A 19,530-nucleotide genomic window follows, 5' to 3' on the forward strand; every position below is an offset into this window, starting at 1 on the left:
CAGTTTTTTATAACTGAGTGGCTTGCTAGGCCATTTCAGAGGGCAGTTAAGAGTCAACCACATTGCTGTGTTTCTGGAGCCACATATAGGCCAGACCAGGTAAGGACAGCAGATTTCCTTCCCTAAAGGACATTAGTGAACCAGATGGGCTTTTACGACAATGATAGTTTCATGGTCACCATTACTGATACAAGCTTTTTATTCCAGATTTATTTAATTAACTGAATTTAAATTCCCCAGCTCAGATCTCCAGATCATCCGTCCAGGCCTCTGGATTTCTAGTCCAGTAACATAACCACTATGCTACCGTTCCCCTTGAGTACCAGGTTCAAACAAGTCTGAGATAGAAACAGAATCATCTTTGAGTTCAGAACCAAAACAAAACAGCCTGAAAATTGGTTCAACACCAAAACCTTCTGTAAGGCGATCAGGAGGGGTCCGGAAATCTGTTATTAAACTAGATTTGTAGTTCATTTAAAAGAAAAAATAGCCAGGAGTTTTTGTTATGTTGTACATGTAATGCTAGGAAAGGTGGGATCAGAGTTTTGTTGTATTTGAGAGGAGAATACTGTAAGATTCGCAAAATTTCTACATTTTCCCGAAGGTTATTAATAAGAAAAGGGACCCTGCATGGACATTTTAATGAAAAAAGGGTACCCAAAATGGCGTCCGCGCCTCGTGGCAGAAAGCCTGTGAGATTTTAAAACTTAGACTCTGCAACGAAGGCAGCTTGTGGAGAAATCGAAACCAAAGCTGCAGTTTCTGTGAAGAGAGACTTTGTATTTTGAAACCAGACAGGACTTTGAATTATGTATTAGATCAAATTGGAGACAAATCTAAATTCAGTTAGGCCTATAGTTAAGGCCATCAAGCAGTTTACATATATAATCGACAACAGATTAAGGAAGCCATCGAGGCTGGACAGGCCCATCAAGGAACATTCATGACAAAACAAGTCAATTATCGGGCCAGTAGATGCGATTACCGGCCATCTAAAAACAGTTAGTATAGATGGCTACCATTATTTAAAATAGCCCGCCAAAATTAAGACAAAGAACTAACCTGATTAGGCGCGCAGATAAGGGTCTTCGAAAGAAGTATAATTGAAGGCCCCGGGTAGCAATCTTGCGCTCTGCTCTGGTGTGCTCTGCTCTCTGGATTTTCAGGATGGAATGGATCGTGATCCTATTCGCCCTGATCGGGATGAGTGTAGAGAGGAGGGACGACGTCCAAGACTCCCACATCTATGGGTGCTTGGGAGACAAGGCGCCCACAGCGATCGATAGGAGCGGTGAATGGGATGCAGAGGAAACCGCCGTCTACTTCCATGAGGGAAGGTGGCCAGGATGGCTGGGGTCCAATTCGTCTCAGTACTCCAGTCAAACTGGATTCACATATGGGGAGACCTCCTGTGGTAAACCACTGTTATAGTTATCACTGTATATTGTTCTCACTGTTCTCACTGTCACATCACTACACGAGGTCGCCTCTTGTCGCACTGTTATACCTGGGCTGACCACCTCCGACTCCGCCCATTACCTGCCCAGGTATAAAGGTAGCTGACTGGCTAGTATTCCTCCCTGTTGGATCGGATCACCCACGAGGGTGGGCTCTGTTATTTAGCCAATAAAAACCTTCAGTTACGTTCTTAACTCGTCGCCTTTTATTGGACTAATTGATAGGCATATCAATTTTATTGGCTAAATTTTAAAGATGTCTGATAATGAACAGCAACAGCAAGGAGCTCACCCAGCAGCACAGCAACAGCAGCCTCCAGACAACGGGCCACACCAGCCGGCTTGGCTGCAAGCCTTGAAACCACCATACCTGGATCTAAACCCACAGGCACCAAACTCAGCCAACGACTTCAAACACTGGCTGGACTGTTTCGAATCGTACCTGGAGGAAGCCGTCGTCCCTCAGAGATCCAAACTAAGAGTCCTGAAAGCACAAGCGAGCCCGAGAGTATATACACTCATCCAGGACATGACTACGTACGACGACGCCATCAACCTACTGAAACAGCAGTACCGGAGCCCGGTAAACTACATGTACACTAGGCATCTCTTAAGATCTCGCCAGCAACAGCCAAGAGAATCGATAGCTGAATTTTCACGAGCGCTGAGACAACTCGGCAGGAACTGTGACTTTAAAGCGGTGACGGCTACTGCGAACATGGAAGACAATGTCCGCGACGCCTTGGTGAGAGGCCTACGTTCCGACTACACACGGCAAAGACTGCTTGAAGCTAAGGACATAGACCTGGACAAGGCCGAAGCCCTCGCCCTCACCCTAGAGGCCACCCAGCAAGACCAGGAAGCGTTTGCCAGGTACTATTCGCGACCCTGGGACTCGGGCCCGACCCCCACCCCACCACCCTTCACAGCGCTGCCCCCGGGACCTACCTCAGCGTCTGCATCACGGATCCGACCGGGCCCGCTAGCCCCGGTACCGGCCCCGACATCAGGCAACCCCGATCGGGCCGCTGGCTGCTTCTTTTGCGGCCAGGAGAAGCATCCGAGGTCGCGCTGCCCAGCCAAAAACTCGACCTGCAAAACCTGCCTCAAGAAAGGCCACTTCTCCAAGGCCTGCAGAAGCAAATCCTCAGAAGCCAGCAGTGCCTCATGCGAACCCTGGGGGCGGCCATCTTTGTGCGGGGCAGCCGAAGCCTGCAGAGCCTCATGGGAAAACCAGGGGCGGCCATCTTTGTGCGGGGCAGCCGAAGCCTGCAGAGCCTCATGGGAAAACCAGGGGCGGCCATCTTTGTGCGGGGCAGCCGAAGCCTGCAGAGCCTCATGGGAACAGCAGGGGCGGCCATCTTTGTGCGGGGCAAACGATTTAAACAGAGCCTCATGTGAACTACGGGGGCCGCCATCTTCGCCGCCATCTTGTCATGACAACGACGCGCTCATCTACACCCTAGCTTCCGTGACCCTGGATCAAGCCCGCCCGCACCACCTGGCCAGCTCAATGATGGACATCAAAGTCAACGGCCACGCCACGACCTGCCTGTTCGACAGCGGAAGCACGGAGAGCTTCATCCACCCAGACACGGTGAGCCACTACTCCCTCCCCGTCCTGCCAACGCGCAGCCGCATCTCGATGGCATCGAGGTCGCACGCCACAGACATCAGCGGCTACTGTGTCGTGACATTGTCGGTTAAAGGGACAGAGTATAAAAATTTTAAACTTCTCGTACTCCCCCAGCTGTGCGCTGCCGTCATACTAGGGCTGGACTTCCAATCCCACCTCCAAAGTGTAACCCTAGCATATGGTGGACCCCTCCCCCCACTCACAGTCGACAACCAGCGAAAGTTAAACCGCCCACCGCGTAACACCTGCAGCCTATCCACCCTCAAGGTACCGCCACCTTCCCTGTTCGCTAACCTCACCCCCGACTGCAAACCTGTCGCTACTAAGAGCAGGCGGTACAGCGCTGGGGACAGAGCCTTCATTAGCTCTGAGGTGCAGCGACTCCTGAAAGAGGGCATTATTGAGGGGAGCAGCAGCCCCTGGCGTGCCCAGGTGGTGGTAGTCAAGACCGGCGACAAAAATCGCCTGGTTATCGACTACAGCCAGACCATAAACAGATACACCCAGCTGGACGCATACCCCCTCCCCCGCATATCGGACATGGTCAATGAGATTGCACAATACCGCGTATTCTCGACCATCGACCTCAAGTCGGCCTACCACCAACTCCCCATCAGCCCGGAGGACAGCCAGTACACCGCCTTCGAGGCGAATGGCCGCCTCTACCAATTCCTTAGGGTCCCCTTTGGTGTCACCAACGGGGTCTCGGTTTTCCAACGGGAGATGGACCGGATGGTTGACCAGAACGGACTACAGGCCACTTTCCCCTATCTCGATAACGTCACCATCTGCGGCCGCAACCGGCAGGACCATGACGTGAATCTGGAGAAATTCCTCCGTACGGCCCAACGGCTGAACCTCACCTACAATAAGGAGAAATGCGTGTTTAACACAGCGCGCCTTGCCATCCTTGGCTGTGTAGTAGAGAACGGAGTCATCGGCCCCGACCCCGAAAGAATGCGCCCCCTCATGGAGCTACCCCTCCCCCACTGTCCAAAAGCACTTAGGAGAACCCTGGGGCTTTTCGCCTACTATGCCCAATGGGTACCCAATTATGCGGACAAAGCCAGACCCCTCCTGAAAACCACATCCTTCCCCCTCACGGAAGAGGCGTGCGCGGCCTTCTCCCTCATTAAGGGAGACATAGCCAAGGCCACAATGCACGCAGTGGATGAGTCAATCCCCTTCCAAGTGGAGAGCGATGCATCCGACTTCGCCCTAGCCGCTACCCTTAACCAGGAGGGTAGGCCGGTAGCCTTCTTCTCAAGGACCCTACAGGGCCCCGAGACCCGACACTCGTCGGTCGAGAAGGAAGCCCAGGCAATTGTGGAGGCAGTACGGCGCTGGAGGCACTACTTGGCAGGCAAACGATTTACCCTCCTCACCGACCAACGCTCGGTTGCCTTCATGTTTAATAACAAGCTGAGGGGCAAGATCAAGAACGACAAAATCTTGAGGTGGAGAATCGAGCTTTCCACCTATGATTATGAGATCTTGTACCGGCCCGGTAAACTGAACGACCCCCCTGATGCTCTTTCACGCATTACATGCGCCAGCGCACAAAGTGATAGACTTCAGACCCTCCACAATGACCTCTGCCACCCCGGAGTCACCAGACTCTACCATTTCATTAAGGCCCGCAACCTGCCATACTCCATCGAGGAGGTCAGGACCATGACCAGGAACTGCCAGATCTGTGCTGAGTGCAAACCGCACTTCTATAAGCCGGACAGAGCAAGCCTGATCAAGGCCACCCGCCCCTTCGAGCGTCTGAGCATCGACTTCAAGGGGCCCCTACCGTCATCCGACCGTAATGTGTACTTCCTCAACATCGTTGATGAGTACTCCCGTTTCCCCTTTGCCTTCCCCTGCCCAGACATGACCAGTAACACGGTCATTAAATGCCTGAACAAACTCTTCGCCTTGTTCGGGTTCCCGAACTATATACATAGTGACCGGGGCGCCTCCTTCATGAGCGAGGAACTCCGTCAGTTCCTATTGGAGAGGGGTATTGCAGCAAGCAGGACCACCAACTACAACCCCCGAGGGAACGGCCAGGTGGAAAGAGAGAACGCGACGGTATGGAAGGCCACCCTCTTAGCCTTAAAGTCTAAGGGCCTCCCAACCTCCCGCTGGCAAGAGGTCCTCCCGATTGCGCTGCACTCCATCCGGTCACTACTTTGCACTGCCATTAACACCACCCCCCATGCTCGAATGTTTGTCTTCCCCAGGAAGTCGACTACGGGAACCACCCTACCAACCTGGCTGACCTCTCCGGGACCCGTCTTGCTGCGAAAGCACGTGAGGGCCCATAAAACGGACCCCCTGGTCGAGAAGGTGAACCTCCTGCACGCCAACCCCCAGTACGCCTATGTGGCTTACCCAGACGGACGGGAGGACACTGTCTCCTTACGAGACCTCACACCCTCACCCCCCCCTCCCAACCCCCCGAGTCCAGCCGAGGTAGACGGCATGCCGGAACCCCACGAGCCTTTGCCGACTACGCAGACACCAGCTTTAACACCGGATAATGTAACACCGCCGCTGCGACGATCGGAGAGGCTAACGAAGCCTCCGGACAGACTGACATACCAGAGCTGGTAATACACTTCACCCCGCCGGACTCTAATCTAAACAAGGGGTGAATGTGGTAAACCACTGTTATAGTTATCACTGTATATTGTTCTCACTGTTCTCACTGTCACATCACTACACGAGGTCGCCTCTTGTCGCACTGTTATACCTGGGCTGACCACCTCCGACTCCGCCCATTACCTGCCCAGGTATAAAGGTAGCTGACTGGCTAGTATTCCTCCCTGTTGGATCGGATCACCCACGAGGGTGGGCTCTGTTATTTAGCCAATAAAAACCTTCAGTTACGTTCTTAACTCGTCGCCTTTTATTGGACTAATTGATAGGCATATCACCTCCCTCCTGTGCCCCAGGGTACGAGTCGTTACCACAAGGGTCAGCGTCACTGTTGGAATGCGAATATGTTTGACGTGTAAAGGACACATTCCACTGGATAGGTGGTGGTGACTCAGGAAGCTGAACAAGGACATGAGGAACTCTGAAGTCGACTGGGAACGGTTGGGGAACAACACCCATCGGACGATCACAGGGACTCATGGAGGATTGAGCGTGTGTTGGGACAAGTGGTGGGAACCGGATCAAGGGATTTCGATCTGTATGTGGGGGTCAGAGGAGGTCTGCCCCACAGGCATATCCATCGTTTTCCACCGACAGTGGCAGGATGCTGGGGAGGGGATGAAGTGGGACACCAGCCTGAAGGCATGCGCAATCCCATACTCTCCGATCCCAGTCAATGCCACTGAACTGGTAACCCGCCCCTGTAAGCCCCCGCCCACGGCGCAGACGGCGAGGTTACCCACCACCACCAAGGGACCAGGGAATGGGTTGGTACTAGTCCCCACTGATCAGATGCTGTACCGGGGGTACACTACGCGCTAGCCTCCATGATTTTAAATCTCACCAAGGTACATTTGCCGGAGAGGTGCCCCAAGGAAACAGAGCAGCTGTACCAGGCCCTGTTAAAGGACATGTTCAAGAAGTTTTACAAGTTCGATTTTGCCCACATGGACAAAACTGAACTCTACACCACACACCGAGAATTTTGGGGTAATGCAGGGAGGCAAAGAAGGGGAGTATGGAATTATGTTTTTGCTGCATTTAATACTGGGTCCTCTGTCATCCACAGCTTGGATGACATAGAGCTGCAGACCCAGATAAACGGTTTAAAAACACAGTTGAAGAAAATATTACTGGATGAGAATTAAGTAGTGGGCTCGGAGTTGCATGAGGACCAGGCCATGACGGTCCATTTAAAGGAGATCATAGCGGAGTTGGAAAAGCACGCAAAGACGGTAAAAGCTCTCATAAGGGAGGACAGAAATGCTTCTGACCAGGCTGCACAGAATGAGGTGTGCATGTTATACGGGGCGTGGTTGCTGGGCGAGGGCCGCAGTAATGTGGAGGATTTAAAACAGGGTTTGGTCCCCTCCTGGATTAGCAACAAACACCTCGCTGCCCTCCACCCTTTTGAGAATGCATTGAGCCCGTGCCAACTCCGGCTAGCCTCTGAAGCCTATCCAGTCCCCGTGGATTGTGGGCGGTCCAACCACACAATCATGGGAGTAGTAGTTAGGATGCCGGTCATGGGTAGGACAGTCCGACCCACACCGGTATACAGGGTTGAGAACATTGGAGTCATTCAAGGGGGTGCACACATTCGTTTCACAGCGGTCCCGCCTTACATCATTAAGTTGGAGCATGCTATGACAGGTACTGACCTCTCAGGGTGCCGGAGCCGGGGAGCACACATAATCCTGTGTCCCCAGCACTTGAATACCTTTTCGAAACTACAGTGTGGGTTCAGAGCTGCTGGCGTGAAACCTATAAATTGTACCATGGAGGCAATGGCACAAGGCCATGTTCCCCCGCAGGTAGCATATATAGGAGGAGGGACATATTGTGTCACCACTGGCGCGTCCCACTACCAGCATGGACAGCACAGCTGGTGTCCGGTTAGTGACAGCAGTTTCTGTTTTAAACCCGAGGCAGAAGTTCAAGTGGCCCAGGAGTGAATTGTCCCCATTCCTGAATCCTCCACTGTTCACCTCACTGTGAAGGAGAATTTTACGGATTTGCAAAAGTACGTAGCCCACTTTGGCTACGAAATTTCCCCTCTCCCTGAACACCTTACCAAAATACTCAAAGTCGTTATAGTTTCGCAGAAACATTTTTACACTCTCGAGCAGAAAACAGTAGAGATAGGGACTAAGATATTGGATATTGTGATTCCACCCTGGTGGGACATTTTCAATCATATACAGGTGCCTTTGTGGATCAGACTGGCTTCCCACATTCTCGTGGTTTGCCAGTTAGGGATAGTGTTGTATTTAGTTTGTATTCAGTGTAAGGGAAAAGGTCAGTGGTCGGAATTCTGAAACCAGAGGATCTGGAAGGATCCTTATGTAAAGGTGGAGGGAGATATGCCCATTTGAGTCCTTTTCCTTGTATTTTGTTTAAGGATTGTTCTTTGTGTTTGTTATTTATAATAAAAGGTTTTTCTGTTGTTTTTCGCGACGCGGTTAATAAAGATATATGTGTACCAAGTGGTGCAGGGGTGTTGGACCCCCTCCATGCTTGGATGTGTGTAAAATCTGTAATTTTACTCTCTGTATGCTGATGTACACTACATTTTCGTAGAATGGGAAGTGCATGTGTCGTGGGTATATTAGATAGGTAATTACAGGGGAAGGTAGACTATGGAGGGTCAGAAATGTTTTGCTCGCCTTGAAAGAATGATACTTCAAGCAAGTTTTAGTATCACAGGGGGAATGTAAGATTCCCAAAATTTCTACATTTTCCCGAAGGTTATTAATAAGAAAAGGGACACTGCATGGACATTTTAATGAAAAAGGGTACCCAAAATGACGTCCGCGCCTCGTGGCAGAAAGCCTGTGAGATTTTAAAACTTAGACTCTGCAACGAAGGTAGCTTGTGGAGAAATCAAAACCAAAGCTGCAGTTTCTGTGAAGAGAGACTTTGTATTTTGAAACCAGACAGGACTTTGAATTATGTATTAGATCGAATTGGAGACAAATCTAAATTCAGTTAGGCCTATAGTTAAGGCCATCAAGCAGTTTACATATATAATCGACAACAGATTAAGGAAGCCATCGAGGCTGGACAGGCCCATCAAGGAACATTCATGAAAAAACAAGTCAATTATCGGGCCGGTAGATGCGATTACCGGCCATCTAAAAACAGTTAGTATAGATTGCTACCATTATTTAAAATAGCCCGCCAAAATTAAGACAAAGAACTAACCTGATTAGGCGCGCAGATAAGGGTCTTCGAAAGAAGTATAATTGAAGGCCCCGGGTAGCAATCTCGCGCTCTGCTCTGGTGTGCTCTGTTCTCTGCTCAGCTCTTCTGCCCCTCACCCTCGTGGCTGTCGCTCTTTCCCCGTCCTGCGCTTACACCCTGGCCTTTGCCCATGCCTTTCCCCACTCCATCTGGAAATCGCCCAGGCACTGCATCGGGCGGACACAGACAATTCAGGCCAGGTGATGTGGGACGCGACGAGGGGAGGAGGGAAGACCAAGGAAGACCAACTGAGGAAGACCAACTGAAGAGACGAACTGAGGGTAGGCTTCGAATCATCGGGCCTTCAGTCTCAGCCGACCTGCGACTATCTTCATACAAACTCAAACTGTCGGCCGAAGAAGAAGAATCATCCCTGCAAGGTAAAGTACCCAAGCAGAGACTTTAACTTTGGGGTACGTGTACCTGGACAATGCCCTTGCAGCACTCAGAGACCACATGACGACGGCAGGCTCCAGAGAGCACCAAGAGCGAACCCCGAACGCCACCGCTGTTTTGAGTTCAGCAGACTCCTTTTATTGGTGAGGATGAAGTTCTGGCCCCTCGTAGCTTAATCTAGTTAGGTATAGGGGGTGGGATAAGGATAAGGGGATTGTTAAGATAGTTGTTTTCCCTCGATGTGCTGTGTGTTCCCCATTCCCGGTATAAGTTTAGTTATCCTTTTGTATTTTGCCTGTAGAAGTGTACACTAGTAATTTTCCATAAGATTGTATTAATTTTCTTCCTCAATAAAATCTTGGCTTTTGTTTACATCCAACCACCTGTCTACTCGAGTCTTCTCTGTACCACCGCCTTGTACCTAAGTCCGGTGTCTAGAACCCAGGGGCGTGGGAGCGATTCAAACCGCTCATAAACAGTCAGAGGCATAACTGACTGGGCGCACGCGCCACCCCACAGACCACCCCCTACAATACATTTTTTTTTTAAGGGGAAAGCAGTGTAATAAATTATCACATGGTTTGTCACACGGTTTATTATGGGCATGCTCAGTTCACTCTGGCCTAGTAAAGCAAGCACATGGACTAGTAACTCTTGGGGCTAGAAATTCATTATAGCCCAGGAATGGGTGGTATCTTCAGAAAATTGTAGACTGCTCGCAAAATTAATTCTCACTGCTCAAAGAAATTATTTCAGCGCTAAATCAAGTCTTAAAGGCCTAGCTAAGTGGCGTTACACTCAAAGGGTGGACCAATATTGGGTGCAGTCTAATCTCTTTCCAATACTTAAAGGGGAGGTTCATTGATACTGCAGCACCTCATTCTCAGCATTGCTGGCTGTGCAGCTACCTCAGCAAGGAGAAGCACAACAAGGAGAAGGAGCCGAAGAACTAAAGCATGTGTGCTCATGGCAGAGCCACCTCAGTCAGGTGGTCAGGGTGATTGAATGCTTCAACAAATGCTACATACCACCATCTGTACCACAAGCTTCACACAATGCCCAAAGCACCACACCCCCAGTGCTCACCCACCAACAATCTCTGCCTACCAGCACTCACACCCACATCTCACACCTTGCACACGATGACAGCTATTCAACTATGGCAGGCACAAGAGTTATTAGTTATTAGAATGAATGTGATATGTGTGATAAGTTTATGCATAAATTTATTAATGGAGTTTGCAATATTTTGTGGTCTCTCTCATTTCACCTTTGCACCCAGGAGGACACTGTGATATGGCATGACACAGGGATGGTATGATGGACGTGTGGTGAGCAAAAGGGATCTGAGGTTTAAGTCATCCGGGTATGATGCTGGAGGTCTATTTGGAGGAGGTGGCAGAGTTCTGTGACCACCACCTTGGTGATGCGGAGCCATCTAATACACTGCTCCTTGCTTAATTGAAGGTAGGAGAAGTGCTCTTGGAATACCCTCGGAGGGTAAGGCCTCCTGGTGCGAGCTCGGATGTCCCTCCTCATCCCTCTGCGCACATGTTCCCGTATTTCTTGCTGTCTACGCTCCCTCTGCCGTAGATCTTGGAGAGTGAGGTGGCATGCCAGTACAACCCCCATTAATGTTACCAAATGTAACAGTTTGAATCTTTGAACAATAAGTGTAGCCACTTTGCACTTGCCAGAAGACTGCTGATAAAAAAGAAGCTTGAAATTACTCATACAAACTGCTCCACTGGCTGAAACTGACAAGAAGCCACTGAAATTGACCTACACTGACAGCTGCGAGTGATTAACACTGATGCCTTTAAATAACGTCGCTGGAGCCGGCTTCCATTAGCTATTCACCTGCTCTCCCTGTCACTTGTCTGGTCAAAGCGCAAAGGTAAGTGGAGACAATTAATTTTGCAGATCGGGCACCTGGTGAGCGTTGCACGCTCACTGACGTCATGATCTGCCTGGCGTTGAAGTCCCCAGCGGCACATCATACCGGTGGCACAACGGGGGAGCCGGTTTTGCTGTGTGGTGCTGGATTCGTCTTGCCCCGTTACCGCCCTCTGCAGGTGCTAACGGGAGGCACTAACCTACCAAATTTTTCCCCCATTGTGGCTCTGTCCTTCATTTGTTCTACCCACATATATTACAATATGTAAGGGCCAATTTTTCCAAAGTGCACTGCCAGTGGGTGGCTGAACCTGCTGCATAATGGGAATCACGGGGCGTTCACCCGCAATTTCTGAATATGCACTTCCAGTAGGCATGGCTCCCAGCTGGCAGGGAGATATAAAAGCAGTCCTATAAAGTTTAAACCAGTCTCCCATTCATTTACATAGAATCATAGAAGAATCATGGAATGATACAGCACAGAAGGAAGCTGCAGGTACTAACAGATTTCGGTGTTCTGACTCGGACGGGGAAATTCAGCGCTCCTGTCTTCCCAGTGGTGAGAGCCCGGATGACCCTCCTCATCCCTCTGCACACATGTTCCCGTATTTCTCGCTGCCTACGCTCCCTCTGCCATAGATCTTGGAGAGTGAGGTGGCATGCCAGTACAACCTCCATTAATGTTACTAAGTGTAGCAGTTTGAATCTTTGAACAATAAATGTAGCCACTTTGCACTTGTCAGAAGGCTGCTGATAAAAAAGAAGCTTGAAATTACTCGTACAAACTGCTCCACTGGCTGAAACTGACAAGAAGCCACTGAAACTAACCTACCCTAACAGCTGCGAGCCGCAGGTCAGAGATTTAGGCCTAAGCTGTTGCAGCCCCATCTCTAACTCACATTCCCTTCAAGTGCCACTCCCTACTGGGAGTACAGAAACACTGGATTAACCCTACAATCCTACCACCAATAAGGCAACGGCATTAAGGTACATCAGCCCCAATATTGACAGGGGCGGGTTTTCCGAGTTGGGAGCGGTGTTTCGGACTGGAATCCCAGAAGTCCGGGTTTCCCGCATGGAGTTTTAACTCCACAGCGTGTGTATTTTTTTTTGGACAAGATCCCCACCCAGAAGTCAGCCAGTCAGTTGGGGAGCACTCCGGAATAGGCCGCAACCGCAGGTAAGGAGCCTGCAGCTGCCATTGGGGGGAGGGGGGTCCGATGCTCGACCCTGGGGTGGGGGTCCAATTTTTGACTCCAGGGGTCCGGTCCCAGGAGGTCCGATTCCCGACCCCGGGATGGTACGATCCCTGACCCTGGCTAGAGTCTGACCCCAGGAGGGTCCAATTTATGACCCCGGGGGGAGAGTCCGATCCCTGATCAGGGATGGGTCTTTGGATGGGGTGTCTGATGGGGGGGGGGTGGTGGTTCAGTACCAGGGAAGCTGGTATGCTTGGAGGAGCAAGTGGGAAACACTCCTGCTCCTCCTGGTCCACAAGCAGTGCAGTAAAGGCACTTACCTTTTTCCTGAAGCTGTCCTCGCCTCCTTTGAGTTGCCGAGTTTCCCAAGCCCTGTGAAACCCAGCCAACCAGGGTTAAACCTGTAAGAGAAGTTAAATATGAAGCTCACAGCCTCATTATAATATTTAAATGGCTAACCCGCCTCCTGGGAGCGGGCTGGCTGCCCACCCACTGTCCCGCTTCCGTTAAACCTGGAAGTGGACGAGTTGGGTTCGGGTTTGAGATTTAAACAATTTCTACAACTCACCTGACCCCAACCCACCCGTTTTTGGGGGTTAAAATTCACCCCAATCCTTTCCATTGAGGGCCACAAAATTCAAAGAGCAAATAAGAAACATAAACATAAGCAGAAAATAATTTACTAGGCTAAGTGGGTTTGGTTGCCAAGGCTTGTGAGCTGCATATGGCTCTCAGGCCATGGCTTGGAACCCCAATATTGCCCATACAAATTAAAGCTAGATTTTCTCAAGTGTTTCTCCTTGCTTATATTTGAAATGTGCTCCAAAACATCTCTGCTAAAAACAGTTACCATGCTACATTTTCCCATAAAATATGAAAATGTAAATCCTTCCCCGTCTTATATATACAGCCTTGATTGTCCTGTGGTTTGCCCAGCCAATGTTAGTCAGACTGAAGTCAAGTAATAATAATTCAACTTTATTGTCATTGCACAAGTACATGAACAACGAAATGTGATCTTGCAAGCTCCCATGACTGGGAGAAGCAAAGCCACTGCGTTGGTGCGCGCCGCCATTCCATTTCCACCATTCCTCCTGTCCGACAATCTTCAGCCCACCGCCCGGGCCTGCTCACCAGCCGCTCCTCCCGTGGCTCCTTCTATGACCTTCTCACCAACCGCCCCTCCTCGGGGCTCCTTCTGTGACCTTCTGCACCTGGTCTATCCCTGATGGTCACCCCTCCAGGTACTAACCAGGCCTGGCTCTGGCTTAGCTTCCAAGCCTTAGCCAGTGACCCTGTCCCTAGTCCCAGGAATTAGGATAATGTTGAATTGTATTAACTTGATGTGCATTTCATAGGCAAATCTTGAACTCCAATGAAGAGACCATTCCATTGTTCAGGAAAAATCTGAATTCTTAGTTCTCTTCCTCGTCCTTTTAAGCCTATGAGCATATTTATATCGTAGTGTTAAATGCTCCTCGTTAGTGTATTGCTAAGACTTTACAGAGTATTTTACAGAGCCTGTTTTTGTACTTAGGAGCCCCTAAGTGTATTAAGGGTATGATTTGCTGTTTGAAAATAATTTAAAATATGATAATGCTGGCATCCAAAGCATGTTAATGATCACATTATCAGCTTCAGCATCTTAATTTGAAATTGCCAGTAGGCTAGGACACTAGTCAGATGATAGTTGAAATTATTCAAGCTTGCAACCTCAATTAACTTGAATGAATGTTTGACCTATGTCAATGAACATGATGTGTTGTGGTAAGCGCCTGAAAATGGACACTCAAGCCAAAGTCCAAAGATATGAATGGTATTCATTAGCTGAACTTTCTGTACAGGTCAAACAAATTATCAAATATAAAGATTGGTTTTGAATTAAAAACTGCATTGCAATTCACAAAACACAAGGTGCAGTTGGCTACAATTATGAACAGTTAACAAAACTAAAAACATTTCATGTGCTCAGAATTGCAGAAAAATACACCAATGTTTGCAACTCAAAAAAGTGTCAAAATGACAGTGAATGCAATAATCCATATCAGACAAAATAATCCACGTCAGGAAAATTACTTAATTGGCCAAAGCAAATAATCAGAAAACACTTCCATACATTTAACAAGAAAGACAGTGCTTCCTCAGATTCAGAACAATCTGCTAAATGTGAAATACATATTTAACTATTGTTTCAGTAGCAGCAGAGTTTAATATCTTTTATAATCAGCTGGTTAATAGCATTTTGTAAAGTACTGAAACTACATGTAGGTTGTATTTACATTTCTCTGTGTCACTTGAATTAAGTAAATTATTTTCTGCCTCTCTGGTGTCTGCAGTATTCCTTCAGCATTTCCAAAGCACGTTCAGTCCAAAGTACTTAAAAGGGAAGGAAAATCTAGGAGTACTTTTGCTCAAAGTACTCTTCCTTGTTGTAGAAGAAAATGACTCTTACGTCATTTTAAAAAAATATATTAATTTTGTTGCTAACATGGAGACAGTCAGTTAGAATCTCCCTCCATTCTAGTGACCTCAATTATAGGGAGTGCCTGTATGTCCTGGAGCGGCTCCATTGCAAAGAACGAAGACGTTTTCTTATTGACTGCAAGTTGTTCCAGACTGCTCCATGAGCTAAGTCTAATGCAGCTATACTGATTTTTTAACGTCAGGCCACTAATGGGTGTATTATTTGGGACAAGTAACAAGAAGAAATCAAACCAAAATCTCCAGATGATGGATTTCAGTGTTACATTCCAAGCAAAATTGTTTCTTGGCAAAGTCCTAGGAAGGTTTTTACACTTATATTTATGGTGAGAATGCCATCAGGAAAATAGCTGATTAGTAGGTTGCAGTCAATTACATTATTTAAAACTTTAATTACACAATGATTAATTATTCATTAAAAAAGAGATTTGTGCAATGTGTGTTCTGATTCTTTGGGGGTGAAAGTGGATAAAGATGAAAAACGGACATGGGCACCGCGAGGCGCGATCAGCCCACGCCCGTTGAAAAGAGCTCAGGCAGCACGTGAAATTTGTGCTGCCTGCTACTTTACATGACCGCAGTGCACAGCCCAGCGCTGAACACGCTGCTGACGGACTGTGCGCTCAGCAGGGGGCCGAAGTTCTCGATCTTACCACGAGGCTAGCTTTACTTAAAGCTGTACTTAAAGCTAGTCTGAGCCTCTTAAAGGCAGTCTGCACCACTTAAAGGCAGTCTGCACCTCTTAAAGGTGAGCTGCCTTGCGGTGATGAAAAATGTTGAAAGTGCTTCAGCACTAACACAAATAGCTCAGCAGGCCAGGGAAAGGTGCCAGGGTCTCGGATGCAGCACTCAAGACCTCTGTGCAGGGGGTGAACACTGGAAGAGAGGTTCTCTACCCACAGAGGATCAGGAGTCCCTCCAGAAAGAAGGATATGGGACCAGATCGCCAAGGCCATCACTGCCAGCAGTGTCGCCCCCAGGACATGGCTCCAATGCCCAGAGAAGTTTCATGACCTCAGACCAGTGGTCAAGGTCAGTGAATGCATCTTCAAAAGCTGTCTCCTACTAACTGCACCACTAGCCTCACACACTGCTCAATGCACAATCTCCCCCACCCCCCATCACTCACCTACCTAAATCTCTACCAAATATGAGGCACACCTCACATCCCTAGCTTCACCTCACCCCCTTGGAGGAGACGGTGCTGGCTATTCTTGGCAGTGACATGGCTGAGCCCTTGGCCAGTGGTGGGGCTGAAAGAATACAAGATGCTGGTATCCTCATATGTTATCCTCCTTCTCCCATCCCACTTCCCTCTCATCCCACAATATCTTCTGATTTACAAGCTGCACATGGTGTAAGCATGCAGCTCTTGCTTTACCCACCTCCATTCACCAGAACCCTGCACCTGTGCCTTCCTCATTTCAGACACCCAATAAATCCAGCCTGCCCAGCCAGTGGTTGAATAAGAGGGAAAGGAGAGTGAAGAAGAGGGAGAAGTAGAAACGATGTCACTCAATTTCACACTCCCAGCCACCAGCTCCTCAAGGCCATCCAGCAAGGCTATTTGCAGTGTCCCCCACTGAAAGTCAGCAGCCTTCCACCAGCCATGCTGCAGCCACTGGAGTAGCACTTCATAGGAGCACTAGGATAGGCAAAGGTACACACAAGATAGGCATTAAGGGAATGCACAAGGGTGATTAGTTGCTTTTTTGATGTAATATTGGATGCATATATGAATAAAGTGGGATTGGAAAGTTGCTTTGTGGTGGCTTTTATTTCAGCATTGTGGCCAAGAGGACGCTGTGATGGTCAGTAACAGAGGGAAGGTAAGGTGTGGGACTAATGGTGAAAGAGGAATTGGGGTTATGGTCACTGGCAACACAGGCCGATGATGCGATCCCAGATATCCCGGCCATAAAGGGGCTGTCTGTGTTGCCTCCTTCCTTCCGCTTCCTCCTCTTCTGCTTCCTCCTCCTCCACCCTCTGTGAACAGCTTGTTCCCTTTGCTACTTCTGTCCATCTCCATGTCATGCTGCAGCCCAAGGAGGACTGCAACCTGAGCAGTTGTATTTACATTTCTCTGTGTCACTTGAATTAAGTAAATTATTTTCTGCCTCTCTGGTGTCTGCAGTATTCCTTCAGCATTTCCAAAGCACGTTCAGTCCAAAGTACTTAAAAGGGAAGGAAAATCTAGGAGTACTTTTGCTCAAAGTACTCTTCCTTGTTGTAGAAGAAAATGACTCTTACGTCATTTTAAAAAAATATATTAATTTTGTTGCTAACATGGAGACAGTCAGTTAGAATCTCCCTCCATTCTAGTGACCTCAATTATAGGGAGTGCCTGTATGTCCTGGAGCGGCTCCATTGCAAAGAGCGAAGACGTTTTCTTATTGACTGCAAGTTGTTCCAGACTGCTCCATGAGCTAAGTCTAATGCAGCTATACTGATTTTTTAACGTCAGGCCACTAATGGGTGTATTATTTGGGACAAGTAACAAGAAGAAATCAAACCAAAATCTCCAGATGATGGATTTCAGTGTTACATTCCAAGCAAAATTGTTTCTTGGCAAAGTCCTAGGAAGGTTTTTACACTTATATTTATGGTGAGAATGCCATCAGGAAAATAGCTGATTAGTAGGTTGCAGTCAATTACATTATTTAAAACTTTAATTACACAATGATTAATTATTCATTAAAAAAGAGATTTGTGCAATGTGTGTTCTGATTCTTTGGGGGTGAAAGTGGATAAAGATGAAAAACGGACATGGGCACCGCGAGGCGCGATCAGCCCACGCCCGTTGAAAAGAGCTCAGGCAGCACGTGAAATTTGTGCTGCCTGCTACTTTACATGACCGCAGTGCACAGCCCAGCGCTGAACACGCTGCTGACGGACTGTGCGCTCAGCAGGGGGCCGAAGTTCTCGATCTTACCACGAGGCTAGCTTTACTTAAAGCTGTACTTAAAGCTAGTCTGAGCCTCTTAAAGGCAGTCTGCACCACTTAAAGGCAGTCTGCACCTCTTAAAGGTGAGCTGCCTTGCGGTGATGAAAAATGTTGAAAGTGCTTCAGCACTAACACAAATAGCTCAGCAGGCCAGGGAAAGGTGCCAGGGTCTCGGATGCAGCACTCAAGACCTCTGTGCAGGGGGTGAACACTGGAAGAGAGGTTCTCTACCCACAGAGGATCAGGAGTCCCTCCAGAAAGAAGGATATGGGACCAGATCGCCAAGGCCATCACTGCCAGCAGTGTCGCCCCCAGGACATGGCTCCAATGCCCAGAGAAGTTTCATGACCTCAGACCAGTGGTCAAGGTCAGTGAATGCATCTTCAAAAGCTGTCTCCTACTAACTGCACCACTAGCCTCACACACTGCTCAATGCACAATCTCCCCCACCCCCCATCACTCACCTACCTAAATCTCTACCAAATATGAGGCACACCTCACATCCCTAGCTTCACCTCACCCCCTTGGAGGAGACGGTGCTGGCTATTCTTGGCAGTGACATGGCTGAGCCCTTGGCCAGTGGTGGGGCTGAAAGAATACAAGATGCTGGTATCCTCATATGTTATCCTCCTTCTCCCATCCCACTTCCCTCTCATCCCACAATATCTTCTGATTTACAAGCTGCACATGGTGTAAGCATGCAGCTCTTGCTTTACCCACCTCCATTCACCAGAACCCTGCACCTGTGCCTTCCTCATTTCAGACACCCAATAAATCCAGCCTGCCCAGCCAGTGGTTGAATAAGAGGGAAAGGAGAGTGAAGAAGAGGGAGAAGTAGAAACGCTGTCACTCAATTTCACACTCCCAGCCACCAGCTCCTCAAGGCCATCCAGCAAGGCTATTTGCAGTGTCCCCCACTGAAAGTCAGCAGCCTTCCACCAGCCATGCTGCAGCCACTGGAGTAGCACTTCATAGGAGCACTAGGATAGGCAAAGGTACACACAAGATAGGCATTAAGGGAATGCACAAGGGTGATTAGTTGCTTTTTTGATGTAATATTGGATGCATATATGAATAAAGTGGGATTGGAAAGTTGCTTTGTGGTGGCTTTTATTTCAGCATTGTGGCCAAGAGGACGCTGTGATGGTCAGTAACAGAGGGAAGGTAAGGTGTGGGACTAATGGTGAAAGAGGAATTGGGGTTATGGTCACTGGCAACACAGGCCGATGATGCGATCCCAGATATCCCGGCCATAAAGGGGCTGTCTGTGTTGCCTCCTTCCTTCCGCTTCCTCCTCTTCTGCTTCCTCCTCCTCCACCCTCTGTGAACAGCTTGTTCCCTTTGCTACTTCTGTCCATCTCCATGTCATGCTGCAGCCCAAGGAGGACTGCAACCTGAGCACCCAGGACTGAGAGCAAGTGATGTTCTCTCCTTTAAGAGCCAAAGCTCTTAAAAGTCCAGCAGCACTTTAACAACTTCTTAAATGTCATACACCAAGCCACTACTCCAATAAAATGTAAAGAATCCAGCACAAAAGCAAAAATCTAAACTTACCTCAAAGTTGCGTGCATCCCTTTAAGAAGTGTTGGTGGGGGGTCCATCGTGCAGCTCAACATGTGTGCTTTGGAG

At 48.7% G+C, this 19,530-nt stretch overlaps 1 long non-coding RNA gene across 1 annotated transcript in view; it reads right to left on the bottom strand.

The window, feature by feature from the left end:
* LOC147124275 (uncharacterized) overlaps positions 1-12,877 on the bottom strand; it is a 55,447-nt gene extending 42,570 nt beyond the window's left edge. Inside the window, exon 1 of the long non-coding RNA XR_015077924.1 lies at positions 12,797-12,877. This is a non-coding gene — a long non-coding RNA (uncharacterized LOC147124275). The remainder of the gene's footprint in view (positions 1-12,796) is intronic.
* Positions 12,878-19,530: the final 6,653 nt, after the last annotated feature.

Source organism: Somniosus microcephalus, chromosome 1 (genome assembly GCF_052327205.1).
Source record: "Somniosus microcephalus isolate GS21.2 chromosome 1, FLI_Smic_1.0, whole genome shotgun sequence".
Lineage (NCBI taxonomy): Eukaryota > Metazoa > Chordata > Chondrichthyes > Squaliformes > Somniosidae > Somniosus > Somniosus microcephalus.